The following is a 19,239-nucleotide window of genomic DNA, read 5'->3' on the forward strand; positions in this document are numbered from 1 at the left end:
ACAATCCTTTTAAAAGGATCAATCAAAAATAGATACAAACCTGAGATCTATGAGAATATGCCTGGATTACACACTACTTAAACTTTACAAGATTTGCACCTGTAGTCAAGTAACAAGGGAGATATTGTTACTCTTAATCTCCCATTTATGTTATACCTCCCCCAAACCACACATATAAACTGAGAAAAAAAAAGTTCTACTGTACTGAATGCATGGTAGGCATTGTGAATGAAGTCTAAATTCATGGATGCATGCCTAGCATCATTTTTAAAGGATGTAGTTGGGCAAAACTTTAAGCAAAGAAGGCAAAAATTATGCACTTGAACACAGCTGCTTCTAATTTATAGTATCCAGTTCAACCAATTACCCTCCTGCCTAATAGACTCGATTTTCCCCATGTTCACCCCATCCCTTAAGTAAGACAAAATGAACCAGAGAGGTTATTATTAAAAATTTAAGAGATTAAAAAAAATGACATCAAATCCAAACATGTGCTTACATTTCTTTTCTTTATAGTTAATCATATCAAGCAGACAATATTTTGGAAAGCCAAAAAATATGCCCAATTACTCCATCTGACTTTCTAAAATCACAAAATGTCTAAAAAAAGATTTTATTTGCCTGTGTGGAAAAATATTCCAAATATATAAAAGGATTTTCCCAGTGGATAGAAGTTGTCCACACCACAAAAATTCACTATATTAAGTTGCTTTTTATGAGCACCGGATTGCCTCCCAAAAGCTTATATTCTTGACTGAGCTCACTGTTCTTTCTTAGGGAGTCTAGAAAATTGGTCTTCCATACCATTAAGCGATAGTCGGCTTATAGTGCTCAACAGTACTCAATGCAAAGAAACTACCCCTTTCCCTTTTGTGTAAATATCTTCAGTTATTTGAAAAGTCTACTTGATTCTTTATGCCTATTTTTCCAAAACTTTCTTAAGAGGATACAAAGATTAAGTGAGACCTAGACCCACAATTTGTAAAGTTCCCATAAGTAACTTCATTCTGAACAGAATGGTCAGAATGTAATGGGAATTTCAGAAAAACTTTTAAAATATGGAATATGTTTAATAAGGAATAACACAAAATATGAGCAAATTCATAACAATAATAGTCTGTAAAAGTGAAGACTATTGAAAAGGTTACTGTTGGCAGAAGCTCACTCCTCTTTCACTCACTCATTCATTTAACAGATATTCTTGCCCTTTGTGAAACCAATTTGCCCTTCCTACCAGAGTGTATAGATACTCAATTAAGCTCATAAACAATGAAGCTCAATTTTTAAAATATGACTTCTCAGTTTGCCCCAGATGTCATCGATTTATTAAACAATTTGTTCCCTGTCATAAAAACTGAACTGAGGGGGTGAAAACTTAGACAAAAAAGATAAAACTAATTATGCATAGGAAGAAGAACTTGCATGTCTAGAGATTCACTGTAAATTCATAGACAGTGATTTATGTCTTAATAAATGGTCAACTAGCCTTAAGACACCACTCGAAGTGTCAGGATGTTTCATATTAGCATTCATATTGTTATAAAATATGCAAACTTTTCTTCACATTAGTTATAAATTATAATTAGAAAAATACATATAACTAATTAAATTCTCTTTTTCTATTGAGTCTTAATAGTAATGTTTAATTAAACTATAAAGGAACAATGAAGTGGACAGGTTTATATTTTTCCTATTTTCTTCTGTCCTATTGGTTTGTTAATTCTATTGTCATACGCTTGCTCCACCTGAGGAAAACGGCTTAATAATACACTCGTTGATATTTATTATTCATTGTAAGTATGCATATTTGGGGGATCCAAGCATCTGATTTTTCCCTTTTATCAAATTTTTCTCTTTTGCCAAGGTAATATGTGAAGAGGTTAATTCCATTTAAATAATTCATCTATTTGTTAGAAGCTTACTATTTTGATAAAGGAGGAGGTTTGTATTAATATTAAATACTAAGTTTGTCTTGATACTGTGAATCCTCATGCCATCTTACCTCCTCTTTCTCTGGAAAATCAAGAGTTGGCTAAATTTCTGTGTGTTCTAAAAATAGTAATCCTAACTTCATTAAATCTTACAGAAAAAAGTGTTTTGACCCTTTTGGAAAGTTGGTACATGCTGTGGGTTGCCTCTTTTGCAAAATTTTAGAGTTGAAAAATACTTCATGTTTAGTTATAGTAGCCATTATTTTAACAGCATCTTAATTTTCCTAAATTTTTAATCTTATTAAAACTTCTAAGACCTTGACATTTTCACAACAAAGCAGTTCTAGAATTCCAGCAGAGCCAAACAAGCATACAATAGTAAATTTTAAAATGTTTTAACCTTTTAAAGAAATTTCAGACTCAACTTTTGCAACCACCAACAGCTTGTACTTAAAAAAAAATCTGGTAATAGTTAACAGTCACAGACTTTCTTTGTAAGCGTGAGTTTTCTCTTTCTTGTGCTTCTGACATTAACAATTTAGCTTCAACAATTTATAAATTAGATAGACAATAATATACTCCTTATGAAAATGTATGGAAATTTAAAATATTTCATGCCTTTTCCTACTGAAAAAAAAAAAAGAAGTCTCACATAATCCTGCCCTTCCAAATTTACCACAAAACTCAAGTCAAATACAAAGAAACCAGCTGTTGTTACATAGAACAATAGTTAAAAGACCATGATGGACTTGGCTCCATCCCTTGTAAAACTGTGTGCCTTGAGACAAGTTACTTCACCTCTCTGTGCATCTGTAAAATCTTACCTCATGGAGTTTTTCTAAGAATGAGGTGACGAGTCATATTTAAAGCATGTAGAACAATGTCTGACTTAATAATTGCTGTATTTAGCTACTGCTGTTATTATTCTTGTCATCAGGACAAAGCTTGAGAAATTAAATCCATAGATAATCTCTAAGTCTCAGTTAGACAAACCATCTTTTTTTCTCTTTTCTCATCAAACAGTGGACCAGTTCTTACCAGAAGTCTCTGAACTTTGTTGGAAAAACATGACATCTTTATTTTCACTAACTTCTAACTCCATGTCCTTCAATTGTGAATGTACCTGATGGATCACAGTGGTGTTAGCAGTATCTGTGACTTTGTCAACAATAGAAATCATAGATCTCTTCATATCACATTACAGTTATTTCTAGATCTCAAAATACTGTTTCCACTCATCACCATTTAAAAATTATGGTACCTATTAAACCTACAGCTAGGTCTTATTATTTAATATATAAATCAACACATATATTATTACATCACAAATTTGGTTAATCATATTTCAATATAAATAGTGTTCCTTTTAGTTCTACTATTTTATTTAAACATTGTTCTGAAAAGGTTCCCCAATTTTCACCAAACTGCCAAAGGAGTCTTGTGTACTTGACCTACTGATTAAGTACACGGATGGATAGAGGGAGCTTTATTTACTCTCCTCTTTCTGATTCCCGGACGAATGTACCAATATTCAGCAAAATGATTAAGCATGAACAACTGAAAGAAGAAAGGATAATTACCACAAGTACCAGCAGTTTAAATTAAGAGTATGAACTGAATTGCCAGCAAGGGGCAGCTAAGAAAGCTAGAGATCAGTCAGCAACCTGGTGCTGTGATTGCTTGCTTTATGTTGTCAGCGTTGGCAGGCTAACGTACTGAGTTATTTAATCAAACACTGACTTTTCTGGATGCTGTGTGCAGGTATGTTGTAGATTATGTGGTTAACACCTACAATCAGTTGACTTTAAGTAAGGGAGACTACCCTTGGTAACGTGGCAGGGCCTCATCCGATCAGTTGAAAGGCCTTAAGAGCAAAACCTGAGGTTTCCCAGAGAAGAAATTCTGCCAGAAAACTGCAAGGTTTCATGAGTTTCCAGCCCACAGATTTCTGACCTTCCAGTCCCACAATCATGTGAGTCAATTTCCTTTAAAATATAGATAGGTAGATAGGATAGATTAAGTAGGTAGGTAGGTAGAGAGAAGCAGATATAGATATGCAGACATACAGATCTATATTCTACCTATATTTACAAATATATTATGGGTCTCTCTTATTGGTTCTGTTTCTTTGGAAAACCCTGACTAAAACTGTATCACTCAACCTACTTGATTTCAAATAGAATAAAAGTAAAAGAGGAACTTTTTTTCCTTCCACATTTTTCTTATATTTAAGTCCTATTTCCTTTATGTCTTATAAATTTTGTTTCTTGACATTTAAATACCACTAAGGAAGCAATTTTCAAAACAAAATAGAACTATACCTTCATTTTGTCAATATCCAGATAATTAAAACTTCTTTCTTATTTCTTGGAATAGCTAATATCAGCCATTGTGTCAAAACTTCGGCGACATAACTTTTTGTGAGCCTAATGAGTTATTTCTAAGTTTGACAGGAATAGGTTTCCCAAGAATGTCAAAGTCAAGAGTTATATAGGTCTTCTCAATTAGAAAGCAATAAAAACTGTTTGGAGCATCTCACCAAAAATAAAATCTAATACATGTAACCTACTTGACTTGTTTTTAATTGTTTATATAATTCTTTCCATTCTCTTTCAAAAAATATTTATACCACAGAGAAGTTGTTGAAGTCCAGTGAAGAATCCAGTGATAAATACAGTAATTTAGGATTTAAAATAATTTTGGAAAATGTAAAGGCTTTTAAGTGCATAGTTTCAAATGAACTTAGGTTTAGATGTTTGTAATAAGTCATAGATAATTTATACTGTAAGGTTGTTGGAATTATGAGATAAAGACCAAGCAGTAATTTAACACAATAAATTGCCAACAAAAAAAAACCTGGCTATCATACTGTCTCTAGTAAAAGTTGCCTTTTGTGACATAATATCAGACTCTGAGTTTAAAGAAAAGCATGCAATCCATTCATTTTTATCACACACTTTTCACACAATGGAATTTATATGGAAATATACATTATAGGCCAAAATTTATATAGCATTACTCTCAACTCCAGTCACAAATTCTGCAACTGAGTACCAACTTAATTAATTTCCTGGGAGGGTATTCTCATTAGTAGCTAACTCTCCACCCCTTCTAAATTTTCAACCATTCCAATTTTCCCAAGAATGTATGTGTGTTTTTTATTTAAATCTCATCTGTTAACGGAAGTAAATGAAATGTCTTGACCATTGTTCACAAATAGTCCTGTTTGAAAAAGCATATTGTAAGCCTCTGCGTTCTTTCTTTAAACAATATGCATTTTAATGAAGAGCCTGGAAGTCATAATTCTCCGGAGGCTGTCTCAGAACTACCAGGCTTTTCAGCTGCAGGTTTCCGGTTAATAACAGATTTCAAGTAGAAGAAATGTCACAATAAGATACTGTCTTCAAAGAATTATCTTCATTTCATTAGTGTAGTCTATTTGTATATTAGAAAAGTACACTTTTTTTTTTAATTGTAAAGGAGGACTGCTTTATGGAAGCTTTACAATAACTGATAAGGACAAGAATTGATGACAATGAATTTTCTCAGTGGATTCATTCATTTATTCAATCACTCATTCATTCAAATAATAAATATTGGGCCCTTATCAGGGACTGTGGGAGGCGCTGGCTTCAGTGGTGGACAGTGTTTGCTCTCATGGAGCTGGCTGCTTGATGGAGTAGAGATTAACCAATTACTAGGATCAACTTAGATAAATGAATGCGGCAAGGTGTGGCAGGACACAGCAAAAGAACCTCATCCAGAGAAAGCTTTTCCAAACAAGTGACATTTGAGCTGAGATCTGAAGGGTACCCAGGAGTTATCTAGTTGAAGGGAGAACCAGGCTGAAGAAAAGTTCCAGAAAGTGGAAACGGTTTGTGTGAAATCCCTGTTGCAGGAGATTTTGTTACATACCTTGAACACAATGCTTGGCACTTAATAAAGTTGATAAATACATGTTGAAAGAAAGAAGAAATAGAAGGAGGAGGGAGGAAAGAGAGGGAAGGAAACCTCAGAGAGAGAGACATAGTGGAGGTACAAGATTTGGAGATACCTAAGTCAAATAGAGCCCCCATCCATGGCTGAGGCGCCTCAACTTTTTCTGGACTCATTTTGGTTGCTTTTGTCATTTTTACAGATGGGGATTAACAAAGCCTTAACAGTTAAGCAACTTGCTTAAAGTGACCCAACCATATCAGCTCTTCCTCTAGCACAGTAGTGTGTGTGCATGCACACACACACACAAATCATTTTCTTTTCTCTCTCCACTGAGGAGGTCTTGATTGTGATTAAGATTTAAAGCAGGTGTCTACATGATGGGACGTTGCTTCATAGTCTTAACATTATTGCAAATATTACATTTACTTTTAATTAAAGTTGCTGTGAAACACAGCGTGCCCAAGAGACAGTGGAAATACGTGTAATGCATAAAATGGGCTGCATAGTGAGATCACTGAGTCTTCATTTTCCATATGGCTTTTGGGGCAGTTTGGCTTTGAATGTGTTGGCAAGATTCCTGAGCTCTTGTCACACATGGGGTTTACAGAAAATTGAAGAGCTGGCTCTGGTTGTAGTTCCTTCAGGTTAAGAGGAAAGGAGTTAGTATTATAGACTCCCCCACCGAAGAGAAGATAAAAAGACACTCCCTCAAGATATACGGTCCTATTCTTCCTCCCTTTCGCACATTGCCAATGTGAATTTCGCAGAAGCGTGACTGGTCAACTTAGAGATACTCCCAGAGTAAAACAGAAGTACTCAAGAAGAAATTTTAGCCTTTGACCTAAAACAAATCCCAGTTCCTTTCTGGAATTAGGTTGAGTGCTAGGTTCCTGGAGGATAAGGCTGATTTATGCTTTTTGTTCTTCTTTTTTCTTAAGTTAAGAAATCAATTACCACTGTGAACGAAAACCATTTCAGTAAACAAAGAATGCTGAAGCCATCAAGTCATCAGCGGCTGCCACCACCCCCAGTGAAGACAAGCCTGCAGCCCAGCCTCTGCAGCCACTCACAAGGGTGCACTCTGAGGGGACTCAGAATAAGAAAGGACAGGATACTGGCCCTAGATAGCTAGATGCTCGTCAAAGGAATGAATTCAAAGAGCCCAAATGTTTCCTTCCTCCCGTTTATAGAAAAGTGCTAAATTCTTTAACTTGAGATGTCTGGTTTTCTTTAGATAACAGGTAATCTTTTAATGTTCCAACTACCTGGTCTGTATTGTAAAGCTCCTATATATCCTAGCTCCTCTCCTACCTCTTCGCAATCCCCCAGAGCAATCTGAGAGGCTGTCATCCTGGGCTGGGTCCTCAGAATGGTCCACCGAGTAAAACGTTACTCTCAACTTTTAGGCTGTGCATTTATTTCAGTCAACATCACAAAGAAGCAGTTTCATGATCTTTGCTGAAAACTGAAGCCTGGCTTCCCTCACTTTGCCTTTGCTCAAACCATTAGGCTCCGGTTTGGGATGCCTCTTCCCCACCTTATCTCCCAGAGCCATCCCACATGCTCCCACTTCTCCTTCTCCAGGACAGTTTTCCTGGGCTCCCCTGCTTCCAGGACCTACTCTCTCCGTAGTGCTAAGGCCTCTTCTGTCCCTCATCTATCTGCTCCCATGTTTCCTAGCTCTCTCCCCAGATATACAACCCCCTGCTGACTCCAGAATTACAACCCCCAAAAAGCTTTATTCTGAAAATCAATTACATAACTTGGACCAATTGTAATGTTTAAATGGGGGATGGGACAGAGGGTGGGGTAGGGAGGGGAGGACAGTTTAAAAAAAAAAAGAGGGATGTATTTCCCTTCTGATATACTCTCAATCTTTCTGGGGACTTTTGGTCCCTGGCAATAGAAATTTTGAAAGTTTTTGATGAAGTTTGAGTGCTTGCTTTAAGTGTGAGATACAGTCTATCACTTTCTGAACTAAAGAATATAGGAGAGAGAAAAAAACTTGGAACTTACTGGTGGTAGTAAAGGAAAAGGCCAACCAAAGGAAGACACAGAGTCCTCAAGAGCACAGAAGTACCCCCAGGAGTTTAAACTGGTCAGAAATCCCCTCCACCCACATCATTCCAATCTTCCTCTCAAATCCACTATGTGGAACCCCCACCCCAGAGGCATAAGACCTGGAGAACTTCCTATTTCTACTCCAGAGCTGGACACAGAAGGAAGGAGGGAGATGCCTAACATGGTGTCAGGGATATTGAGTTGGACAGAACTTTATGAAAACCCAACCGCTGTCATTTTTTCCTCAGAGCACGTGTTTTTGAGTTTGGGTCACACTTAAGCGTGCTTGAGCCGGGTGGCTGGGGTTTGAATCCCAGTTCTAACCACTTTTGAGATGCATGACCTTCAACAGTGTATTTAACTTCAATTTTCATATTATGAAATAGGGACAGTATTGCTACCTACTTCATAGGGCTATTGTGAGGACTGAGTGAGTTAATCATGTAGAGAAATGAGAACATTGTCTGGCACTATATGGGACTGTTAAGAGTATAAATAAACATTTTAGAAGCTGTATGAATACTACAGGCATGCAACTGTAGTCCGTTTAGAAAAGAGTAATAGTCATCTATTTTTGCCATTATCATTGTAAATATCCGGTGAGACAATGTATGTAAGATTCTTAGAAAAGTGCTTGGCACAGAGCAAGTACTCAACAGTAGCTGTTACTATCACCATTCCTATCATCATCATCAGCGGCGGCATGGATTATCATCACAGCTCCACCTCCTTTACCCATGGCACCCATCAAGAGTATCTCAACTGGCAGTCCCTCTTGCTATTATAGAACCAAATGACTGACTCAACAAATATTCACTGCTTTTGGTCAAAACTCAAGCTTATTTTTATTGCTCTGGTCTAGTTTTTCAACTGCTGTATCTGCAGAGGGCCTAATGAACCCACAGAATGTTAGGACTGGCAAAACTGGCAATGCTGATCATCATCAGAAAAATCTTTCAATTCAGACGGAGCAGTTCCAAAATTGCAAGCCAACTCCAAATACCACATGGCTACCTTGTACCTAAGGCAGGAGAAACTGGTGGCCACAATTTACATCGGACAGTGTTTCTGCTATAAAATCTTGCTGTAAAATGCAATGGACCTCTCCTTTGAGAAGGACCAGAAAGGTAAAATTTCTGAAATGTTTACCCAACTATTTGGAAACAGAAGAAAAAAAAAAGAATCAAATAACTGTTGTTATATTTCAAACTTTTAAAATACCCAATTAGGTTTTGTTTTGTTTTGCTTTGCTTTACAGAAGTAAACATTTGTTTGGGTGGCCATTTTAGAATCTGTTCTAGCACTGACTTTTGTCACAGCGTGCAAACATTTTCTGGCTTTGTGTTTTCTCTGAGTAAACATACAGAGAATGTGATTTTCCATATGTACCCTGTCATTTGCATTGCTTTGGGGGATTTGATTAGTTTGAGATACACAAGATCCCTGAGCCAGGATAAACCCCGCCACTAACTTTCTAAGTGATATTGAGCTATTCCCTCTAGACATGCAAATTCTTTGTATTACAGGTTTATCTCTTCAAAAGAAAGAAAACATGATGTTTCTCCTCGTGCTTTCTATATTACTAAAGCAATAGTAGCTGTAAATTCAATTTAATATATTTCAAAAATAATTATTAAATAACTTATATCTGTACTTGGCTTAGTGCTGCAGGAGCCAAGGACCAGAAGATGAGTGGTGCAAACTGATGAGACAGAGCAGAGAAACCCCTGCTCTCAAGATCATTAAAACCAAAGACATGTACTGTACACAACTACCTATAATGTAGGCCAGACCACATAAATGGTAAGCAATGCTTTAAAGTCTTCTGAAAAATAATGCCTTAACAAAATCGTCTTAAATCCAGAGTATGAACGATGCTGTTACTGCTTATTTCTACTGTCTTCTGTCTATTTTATGGCGTGCTTTGATCCATTCTTTGCATTCTTGTCTGAAAGTAATATTCTTGATATGTTTAATAAAGGGACCCCCTCCTTTGTTCCTAAATGCCTTGGCTCCTGATCAACAAAAGCCATTGAAAGACTTAATCCTCTAAGCTTGGCACCACATCAGTCTGGAAGTAGTTTACATGCAGAGTCCTTTGGAGTAAATACTCATTAGAGGTTCCGTTGGCTTATTTGGTCACCCACATTTTGCAGTGGGTGGCCCGGTTGGTATCCTCATTATTTTATTTTCCACCCCTGAAAATAGTCCAGACGTAGCAACCTGACACAATTTCCTTTGATGTTCTAAACCCATTGTAATGGAGCACCCACTCATTGGTGACGCTAGCATAGGTCTAGAGGAGCAGGGGTTCCAGGCTGGAGATGCTGTGAGAAATTTTATTGCTGATAGACCTTTTTCAAGGCAACCCCTGAAATGCACTACGAGTATTTCAAGGCTAGTTCACTAGTAATTTCTCACACCTGAGGACCTGGAGAATTGTGTCACCCTCCTTCCTCTGCCACCTCTATTTCTTCATGTCTGCCCCACCCCCACACCCCATCTTTACATAAATGAACAAACCAGATCATAGAAGCAACATTTATCAAGGTTAGTCACAAATTACAGAGCCAAACTCTTGCTTTTTCACTAACTACCTAGAGCTTGATTTGTACTTGGATCAGAAAAACAGTCTCTCTACGCTGTCATCTTCCTGGGTTTAGCAATGAAAATTCTCAAGGAAAAACAGAATCAGTGAATGTTTCTTGGCTACCTATTAAGTACAGAGCAAACGTTAAAATACAAGGAAGGTAAATGTCTTCTTGCCAAGCTTGCATTCTTGTAATAAGGCCAATATAAGGAAGTTGGTACTTTTACCTCATGATTATTATAAGCACCTGCCAAATGCTTATAATAATATCTACCAGATAGGGTATTTATTAACGTATGGGTTAAAATCATAACATATATAAAGTTCGAACAGTTGCTGGCTTTTTCTTACAGGTACCAGTATCTGAGAAGCTATCACATTCTTCCTGTGTGAATTAGCATCAATTTCCAGTAGAAAAATATTCAAAGTTTTTACTTTGAGAATTTATAAAACTCAAAGAGTCTTTTCTAATTTCCCCTTGGATGATAGGAAATGGTGAAGAGATTTGGGATTGGAAGAGAGTGTATCTAATAGATAGTGGGCATTATATTGTATATTTGCATCCATTATCTCATTTAATACTGAAAATGATCATATAAGGTACATACATAAAATTCTGTCTGTTCTGCAGAAAACTAAAACATTGGCCAACAAAAATTAATACAGAGCCACAGGATTTGAAGGCAAGTTCGTCTGGCTCAAAAACTCACATTTTCCCCCATTTCTTGAGTTCTGATTAGATTACTTAATACCGTTTTTCAAAGACAGGAAGAGGGTAGGAAGCATCCTGTCATATTGTGCAAAGTCATCGAGTATCTTGGATTTTAACTGCTGCTAAGATTTAATAACTGTGGAAAAAACGACCAGCAAGGTAGCCTCCTGTGTGCCATAAATAGGACACTCCATGGTAAATTACATGCTCGTGACTTATCCTAGGAGGAGCTCCACATCACTGTTAGACGGTGTTGCTGACCACAACCACGAGGGCTTGCACATGCTCAGGATCTGCTCTGCTAAGTGTGTAACACACTCAGCGGATGCTGTGTTATTCTCAGACTTACTACTGACTTACTCAAATTCGCTGCACTCATGCACAGATGCAGTTTCTGTCTTTTCTCATCACAGTAGCCAGGTGTTGGTTTATTTGTTAAACCTGGACATTTAACCACATAAGACTTATATAAATGGTCAAGGAGATTCATAAGGGGACAATCATAAAACTAGTCACTTTACTACCATAAGTCTTAAATTATTCATAATTATTCATCCACAAACCTACACATAAAATTCCATTTTGGCATATGCATTACAGTTTCTGCTACACCAGTCTGTATCACAGAATCTTTATTTTTCCATGTAGGATGCTGTAAGAGCTCTGGAATAAAGTTTTAATTTTAACAAGACAATTGCTGGGTAGCTGTACATGTTTATTTTGTTTCACTATCATTGTGATTTGAAACTCATGTATATATCTATCCATATGTTATCAAAAAATTAGCTTAAATGTTTAGGCTCAAACCTTTTAAACTTAAACTTCTTGATGATTCTGCATTTTATATGCTGACTACTATATCATGTATCATGTCTGCTTAAATATAAAATGAAGCCAGTGGAATTTATGTAATTGGACTTTTATTCAGCATTACACACAAAATTCTATGAATTTTGGGTTTGTTTTATATATATTTTTTGATACAAGTAACATGACTTTTCTATTCTGAATGACTTACTGTGATCAAATAGGATAATTACATGCTAAATTATTTGCAAATAAGTTCATAAAACATTTATTTATCAACAAGTGTCTTACTCAGATTCTATGTGTACAAATAAATGCACCGTGGTATTGCTGCTATGCTCAGTAATGCTCTGAGAGCAACCAGGTGCTACATGCCGGGCACGTGGAAGATGTAAGACACGTGGGGGTAATCTAAGCCACTATGAAGTTCGTTATCTCATAACACTAAATTAGGGCTCCGCCAATTTTAAAAATTCACATACGTGGTTTCATTTTATCCTTATCACAAGATGCAGTAAACATTATTATTAAAGTGACATGAGCAAGGGTTCAATGCAGGTCAGGACTCTTAACTCGCGAACATGCTGCCCAATTGAGAAGACAATGGGGTAGAAAGGATCTGCTGGTAATTTTGCTGATGCAGCATATAACAGCTTAGGAATTATTTCAGGTGTTGACTGACTGCTCTTAGTAGAGGCCCAGCCAATACTGGAAAAATGGATGCAATCAGAGTAAAGCAAAATGGTGCCCTGTGGATTCATAACGGAACGGTCTGAATTTTTTTTTTTTAAGTGAACTGAATTAGCAAATTACTGTAATTTCATGTTGCCACATTATGCAAATATTTCTAGCCTTTAATTGGGAAAATAGAAATTTCTCTTAGAAAACCATTTTACCCGTTCCTCACTTGGAAAACTTAAAAAGCTATCACAGGAATGAAAACATTCTTCCATCTGATCCAAAGCCTGAACCTTTGAGTTCTTTTAGAAGCTGTTGCGAGCATAGGGTCTAGGTATAAATAAGCATCTTTCCACGAGCATCCAAAATGCATTCCCATGCGTTTGTTCCCCTGCTATTTGGATCTCCTACTTTTTAAACTGTGATGTCAGACTGGTCTTTCTATCATTATTGACCCAGAGGAGTCATGTTCTCTCTCCATGCTGAGCCTTTCTTAGGGCCTTCACTTCATTGTCCTTTGCCTCCTCCATGGTCTTTGATTATTTGAAACCCTGTCTCCTCTTTAAGGTTGGTTGCAAAGCCCATCTTTATGATGTTGCTCAGTGATGCATTTCCATGATTATTCCTAAGGCAAGGGACTTTTCTCCTCACTGGCCTATTTTTGGTTTTTCACCTTTTTTATTATTTATTCTCTTTATATGACATATCTTTAAATATTTGTGTGTTTATGTATATTCGTATCTTTTCAGCTAAATTATAAAATCTTGGAAATCAAAATTTATGCAATTCTTTTCTTTAGGAATAGAGCAGCAACTAGGACTGTTGTTATACTCAGTAAATATGGGGCCAGTCAACACAATGTCATCACTGAATTCAGCACTAACATAACTCCAGTGACACATTCTGTAATTCTATTATAATTAACACAACTAATATTCGAAGATTTGGAGTATTTCAATGTATGATGCTGATCAAACTTCATGAAATGGCATTTATCCTCATCTGTGATTATTTCATTTAATTACTTATTTTCTTCCTCCTTCACTAAAAAAAAAAAACCTCTGTGAAAGCAAAGACCTGTTTACTCAGTGCAACATATTACTCCCAGGTATTTATTAACTATTTGTAGAAGGACAAGGGAGGGAGGGAGGGAGGGAAGAAGGAATGGATGGGACCTGTTTGCATAAGTGACTGCTCTCATCACTTTTCCTAACTAGAAAATCACTTGTGCTTCCTGAGTTCCTGGTGCTCCTAATACGAAGAGAGCAGAAATAAACCCCCATGAACTGAGGCTGCTGACACTGAGTATGTCAGTACATAGTACAACAAAGAGGACTGAAATGTTTTACCTGTCTCCACCTCTTCCGCTTATTAATTAACATGACAATTATGAAAGTACAAAGATGCCGATTTAGCTGTTTTGTAAATACATAAGAAAATATAAATTTGTGCCTTCCACAGATGTGTTAATCATCAAACCTCATAGTGCAAAGGTGCTGAAACCTCTGTTTACAGGAAGAAAACCAGCCATGGTAAAGACGCTGGACATTATGTAAAAGAGCAGCAGAAGAGAAAGGAGAAGGGAAGGAGTGAGGGAAGGAGGAAGAAAGAGGTATTATTTTAGGGTAATTAAAAAAAATTGATGGAGCAAGGATAGTCTTTCCAACAAGTGGTGCAAAAGCAACTGGATATCCATAGGGAAAATAATAATAATCTGGACCTAAACCTTTTTTTTTTTTTTGAGCTTCTAGAGTATATATATATATATATATATATATTTTTCCCCTTAACAGAGGCACTGGGGTTTGAACCCAGGACCTTGTGCATGCCAAGCATGTGCTCTGCCACTGAGCTACACCCCCTAGCCCCCGGACCTAAATTTTACACCTTATACAAAAATTCACTCAAAATGAATCATACATTTAAATGTAAAACTATAAAATTTGGAGGGAAAAAAAGTAGTAGAAGACTTGGGGATTTAGGACTAGGCAAAGAGTTCTTAGACCTGACACCAAAACATAATCCATACACACACAAAAAAACGATAAATTGGACCTCATCAAAATTTAAAACGTTTGCTCCATGAAAGACACTGTTAAAAGACAGGTGACAGAGTAGGAGAAAATACTTGCAAACTACATCTCTGACAAAGGTCTAGTATGTAGAACATATAAAGAACTCTAAAAAGTCAACAGTCAAAAAGCAAACAATCCAGTTATAAAGTAGGCAGAAGACATGAAGAGACATTTCACTGAAGATATACAGATTAGCAAAATGCATCTGAAAAGATGTTCAACATTATTGATTATTAGGGAAATGCAAATTAGAACCACAATGCAGTATCAGTACACCTATCAGTATGGTTAAAAATTTTTGAAAAATTAGTGACAACATCAAATTTTGGTAAGGGTGCAGACAACCTGGATTGAACATTGGTGATGCAAATTAAAATGCATAGTACTCTGGAAAACAATTTGTCATTTTCTTGAAAAACAAAAATGTTACTGTCATACAACCCAGCCATTGCATTCCTGGACTTTTATCCCAGAGAAATTTAAGGCTTCTATTCATACAAAAACCTATGCACAAAGGCTTATACATACATATATATACATATATATATATATATACATATATATATATATATATATATATATATATATAATTGTGCTAAAATATACATAAACATTAATTTTACCATTTTTAATGTACAACTCAGTGGCATTAAATACATTCACAATATTGTGCAACCATCACGACCATCCATCTCCAAAACTTCATCATCCCAGACAGAAATTTCAGACTCAGTAAATAATAACTTCCCATTTCCATCTCTCCTTCAGCCCCTGGTAACCTCTATTCTACTTTCTGTCTCTGTGAATTTGCTTAGTCTAGGTAATTCAGGTAAGTGGAATCACACACCTTTTGTGTCTGGCTTATTTCACTTAGCATAATGTTTTCAAGGTTCACCCATGTTGTAGTATGTATAGTATTTCATTTCTTTTTAAGGCTGAATAATATTCTATGCCAATGTATATACCATGTTTTGTTTATCCATTTATCAGTGAAAGTACATTTGGGTTGTTTCTACCTTTTAGTTATTGCGAATAATGCTGCTATGCACATTGACATGCAAGCATCTAGAGCAGATTTATTAACAGACAAAAACTGGAAACAAACCAGATGTCTGTTAATAGGTGAACAGTAAAACAAACTGGCATATCCATACCATGGAATACTACTTAGCAATTAAAAAAAAAAAAAAAAAAAGAATGAACTGAACTACTGATACATTCAACAACCTGAATGAAGTTCCAGAGAATTATGCTGGGTGAGAAAAGCCAGTCTCAAAGATTATATCCTGTGTGATTCCATTTATGATATATTCTTGAAATGACAGAATGAGGGCTAGAGAGAAGTGGATGTGATGTAAAAGGCAACGTATTAGATCCCTGTGGAACGGAAGTGTTCTACACCTTGACCTGTACCAATGTCAAAGTCCTGGTTGTGATCCTGCACTATAGTTTTGCAAGACACTACCACTGGGGGAAGCTGGACAAAGGGTACAGCAAATCCCTCTGTTATTTATTCCAGCTGCTTGTGAATCTATAATTATCATGAAACAAAACATCTAACTAAAGAAAGGAAGGGAGAAAGCGGGAGAGGGAGGGAGGCAGGGAGGGAGAGAAGGAGGAAGGAAAGGAATCGCACTCATACACAATATGGCATCAACCTGAGTCTTTGATCACAGCTCAGTTTAGATCCCAGCAACAGTGGATCAGGGAATGGCCAAGATGATGGATTAAAATGACCCTGAGCTCACCTCCTCTCACAAGCGCACCAAAATCACAACTTCTGCAGAATACCCATCAGTGAAAAAAACTGGAACCTACCATTTCTAAAGAAAGAACCACATTTCTAAAAAATGAACCACAGAAGACAGACAGGAGCAGCAGGCTCATGATGCAATTAGATCTCATACCCTCCAGGTGGGCGACCCACAGACTGAAGAATAATTACACTGCAGAGGCCTGCCTGCAGGACTGAAAGTTCTGAGCACCATGTCAGGCTCCCCAGCCTGGGGGTCGGGCACAGGGACGACAAGCCCCCAGAGCATTTGGGTTTGAAGGCCAACAGGGTTTAATTGCCAGACCCCCACAGGACTGGGGGAAACAGGACTTCACTCTTAAAAGGCACACACAAAATCTCATGCTCACCGGGACCCAGCGCAAAAGCAGTAATTTGGTAGAAGCTGCAACCAGACCTACCTGCTGGTCTTGGAGAGTCTCCTGGACAGGCGGAGGGACGGCTGCGGCTCACCCTGGGAACATGGACACTAGTAGCAGGTACACGGGGGAACATCCAAACGAATGAAAGATCCTGGCGACTGCAACCTTGTCTTATCAGCTCTGGAACCTGGCCCCACCCCACAGCCGCTCCAGTACTGGGAAGCCATAGGCCAACCAACTAACTGGGCGGGCACAACAGCCCTACCCAGCAGCAGAGAGGCTGCCTGAAGACTAAAGAGCCCACAGCTGCTTCTAGGCACGCCCCTAGACATGGCCTAGTCCACCTGCGGGCCAAGACCCGGCCCACCCACCAGGGCCGGCACCAGCCCCTCCCACCAGGAAACCTGCATGAGCCTCTAGATCAGCCTCACCTGCCAGGGTGCAGGCACCAGAAGCAAAAAAAGTAGGACCCTACAACAACGCACACCAGGCCCTACTCTGGGACCAGCTGGACTCTGGCCGTGCCCACTAGCAGGCCAAGACAACCTTCGGGATACCCTTGAACCCATATTCAACTGTGTCCAGAACCGCCCCTTGCCCCCACCAATAATTGAAACAAGCTCTGGGATTCCTGGGCCCTGCAGCCAGACTCCAGGAACCAGCTCTGCCTGCCGGTCATCGGCACCAATCCCAGCATCAGGCTTCACCAGCCAGTGAGTGGGCAACAGCCCCAGAGTCTTCAGGACCCTGACTCTGCCCACTGGGGCCCCTAGGACCCCACGACCAGCTGCCTCATGACCAGACCTGGATAAACAGCAGCCAGCGGCATCTGCACAAGGCAGGGCCTGGCGACCAACCAGGCTAGGGGCCAGCCAAGCTGCCAGATCACCCTCATAGTCACCCCAGCACCACAGAAAGACCCACACACCCCCTCTCAGGGGGAACCCCTGGAGCATATAGCTTGGGCGACAAGAGGGGGGTACTCTGCTGGGGTGTACAGGATGCCTCCTAAAGAGGGCCACTTCCCCAAAGTCGAGAAATGTAACTAACCCTACCACATACATCAAAATACAAATAGCAAGTTAGACCAAATGAGGCGGCAGAGGGATATGTTAGAGACAAAAGAACAAGATACAGCCCCAGAAGAACAACTAAGTGAGGTGGATGGAGATAGGCAGTCTACCTGAGAAAGAGTTCAGAGTAATGATCGTAAAGATGATCAAAGGACTCAAGAGGAGAACAGATGCACAGAGCTTGAAGTTAGAAGCTTTTAACAAAGAGACAGAAAATATAAAGAACTGCCAACCAGAGATGAAGAATACAGTAACTGAAATGAAAAATAAACTAGAAGGAATCAGGAGATCCCTGCTGGCCATGCTTCCTCCACATCGCCCCCTAATGGTAGCTCAGAGGCACTGTGTCAATATTAAGACATTCCCAGAATGTTATGGGTGGTGACTCAGATCCATTTCAATATCCACAGGGTAGTGCACACAGTACAGTTATAAAATGGCAGAATTTAAAATTTCCTTCAACCCATATTTATTTACAAAATTCCCTGAAAAGATCTGACACGCACTGTATCTTGACTCTGCATAGCCGCCGTCAGTGCAGGAGTTTCTCTTTCTGGAGATGTGTTGTGGAAGCAGAAGGCACACTCTGGTTCCTCTTCATATTGTCTAAACATTCTGCTTTCTACTAAAGATTCCCAATGAGGGAAATAACTCTGAGTCTTACGTTAATTGTTGGAGGCCTTGCTTTGAGAGTGCTAATCATTTAGTTTTAATGGGAGACATTACTGTAAAATGAAAGAAGTTAAAAATAAAATAGAGTTGCTTCCTTTTAAATTCCTGGTGTTGTCATTCAGTCCATAAGCAATTTCAGGCCAAGTGTAAATAGACTCTCTTAATATTCTTTTAAAAGTTGCAAATTTCAGTGTAGACTGCAGTTTTAGTGTGGGATAGCAGTTTACCACAGAATATTATTCGTCCGTAAGCTAGTAGTTCAGGGAAGCATTCTAGATTTTCTGTTTGCACATAACTGGAAAGATTTATTCACACACACACCACACACACCATCATTGAACCCATGTCAGAAGAGTTTACAGTTTCTCTAATTTGAAGCAGCTGGTGCATTCTAAATATGGTGAGCTCAGGCTTCTAGAATCATCAGTACCATCATTAAGAATCAGAATCCTTGATTTAAGTTTTCTTTATTATTCTCTTTGTAGGGGGATTTATCTCATATAGCTGTTAGCTCATCCCCTATTGTTCCCAGACTGTCATGCATAAA

The 19,239-nt window shown here is 38.2% G+C and overlaps 1 protein-coding gene and 1 long non-coding RNA gene across 2 annotated transcripts in view; one reads left to right on the forward strand and one right to left on the reverse strand.

The window, feature by feature from the left end:
- DKK2 (dickkopf WNT signaling pathway inhibitor 2) overlaps positions 1-19,239 on the reverse strand; it is a 101,816-nt gene that overhangs the window by 37,058 nt on the left and 45,519 nt on the right. The window lies entirely within an intron of this gene.
- Positions 1-19,239, forward strand: part of LOC116657820 — a 38,797-nt gene that overhangs the window by 15,857 nt on the left and 3,701 nt on the right. The window contains exon 4 of the long non-coding RNA XR_004312949.1: positions 9,595-9,734. This is a non-coding gene — a long non-coding RNA (uncharacterized LOC116657820). The remainder of the gene's footprint in view (positions 1-9,594; positions 9,735-19,239) is intronic.

This window comes from Camelus ferus, chromosome 2, assembly GCF_009834535.1.
Source record: "Camelus ferus isolate YT-003-E chromosome 2, BCGSAC_Cfer_1.0, whole genome shotgun sequence".
NCBI lineage: Eukaryota > Metazoa > Chordata > Mammalia > Artiodactyla > Camelidae > Camelus > Camelus ferus.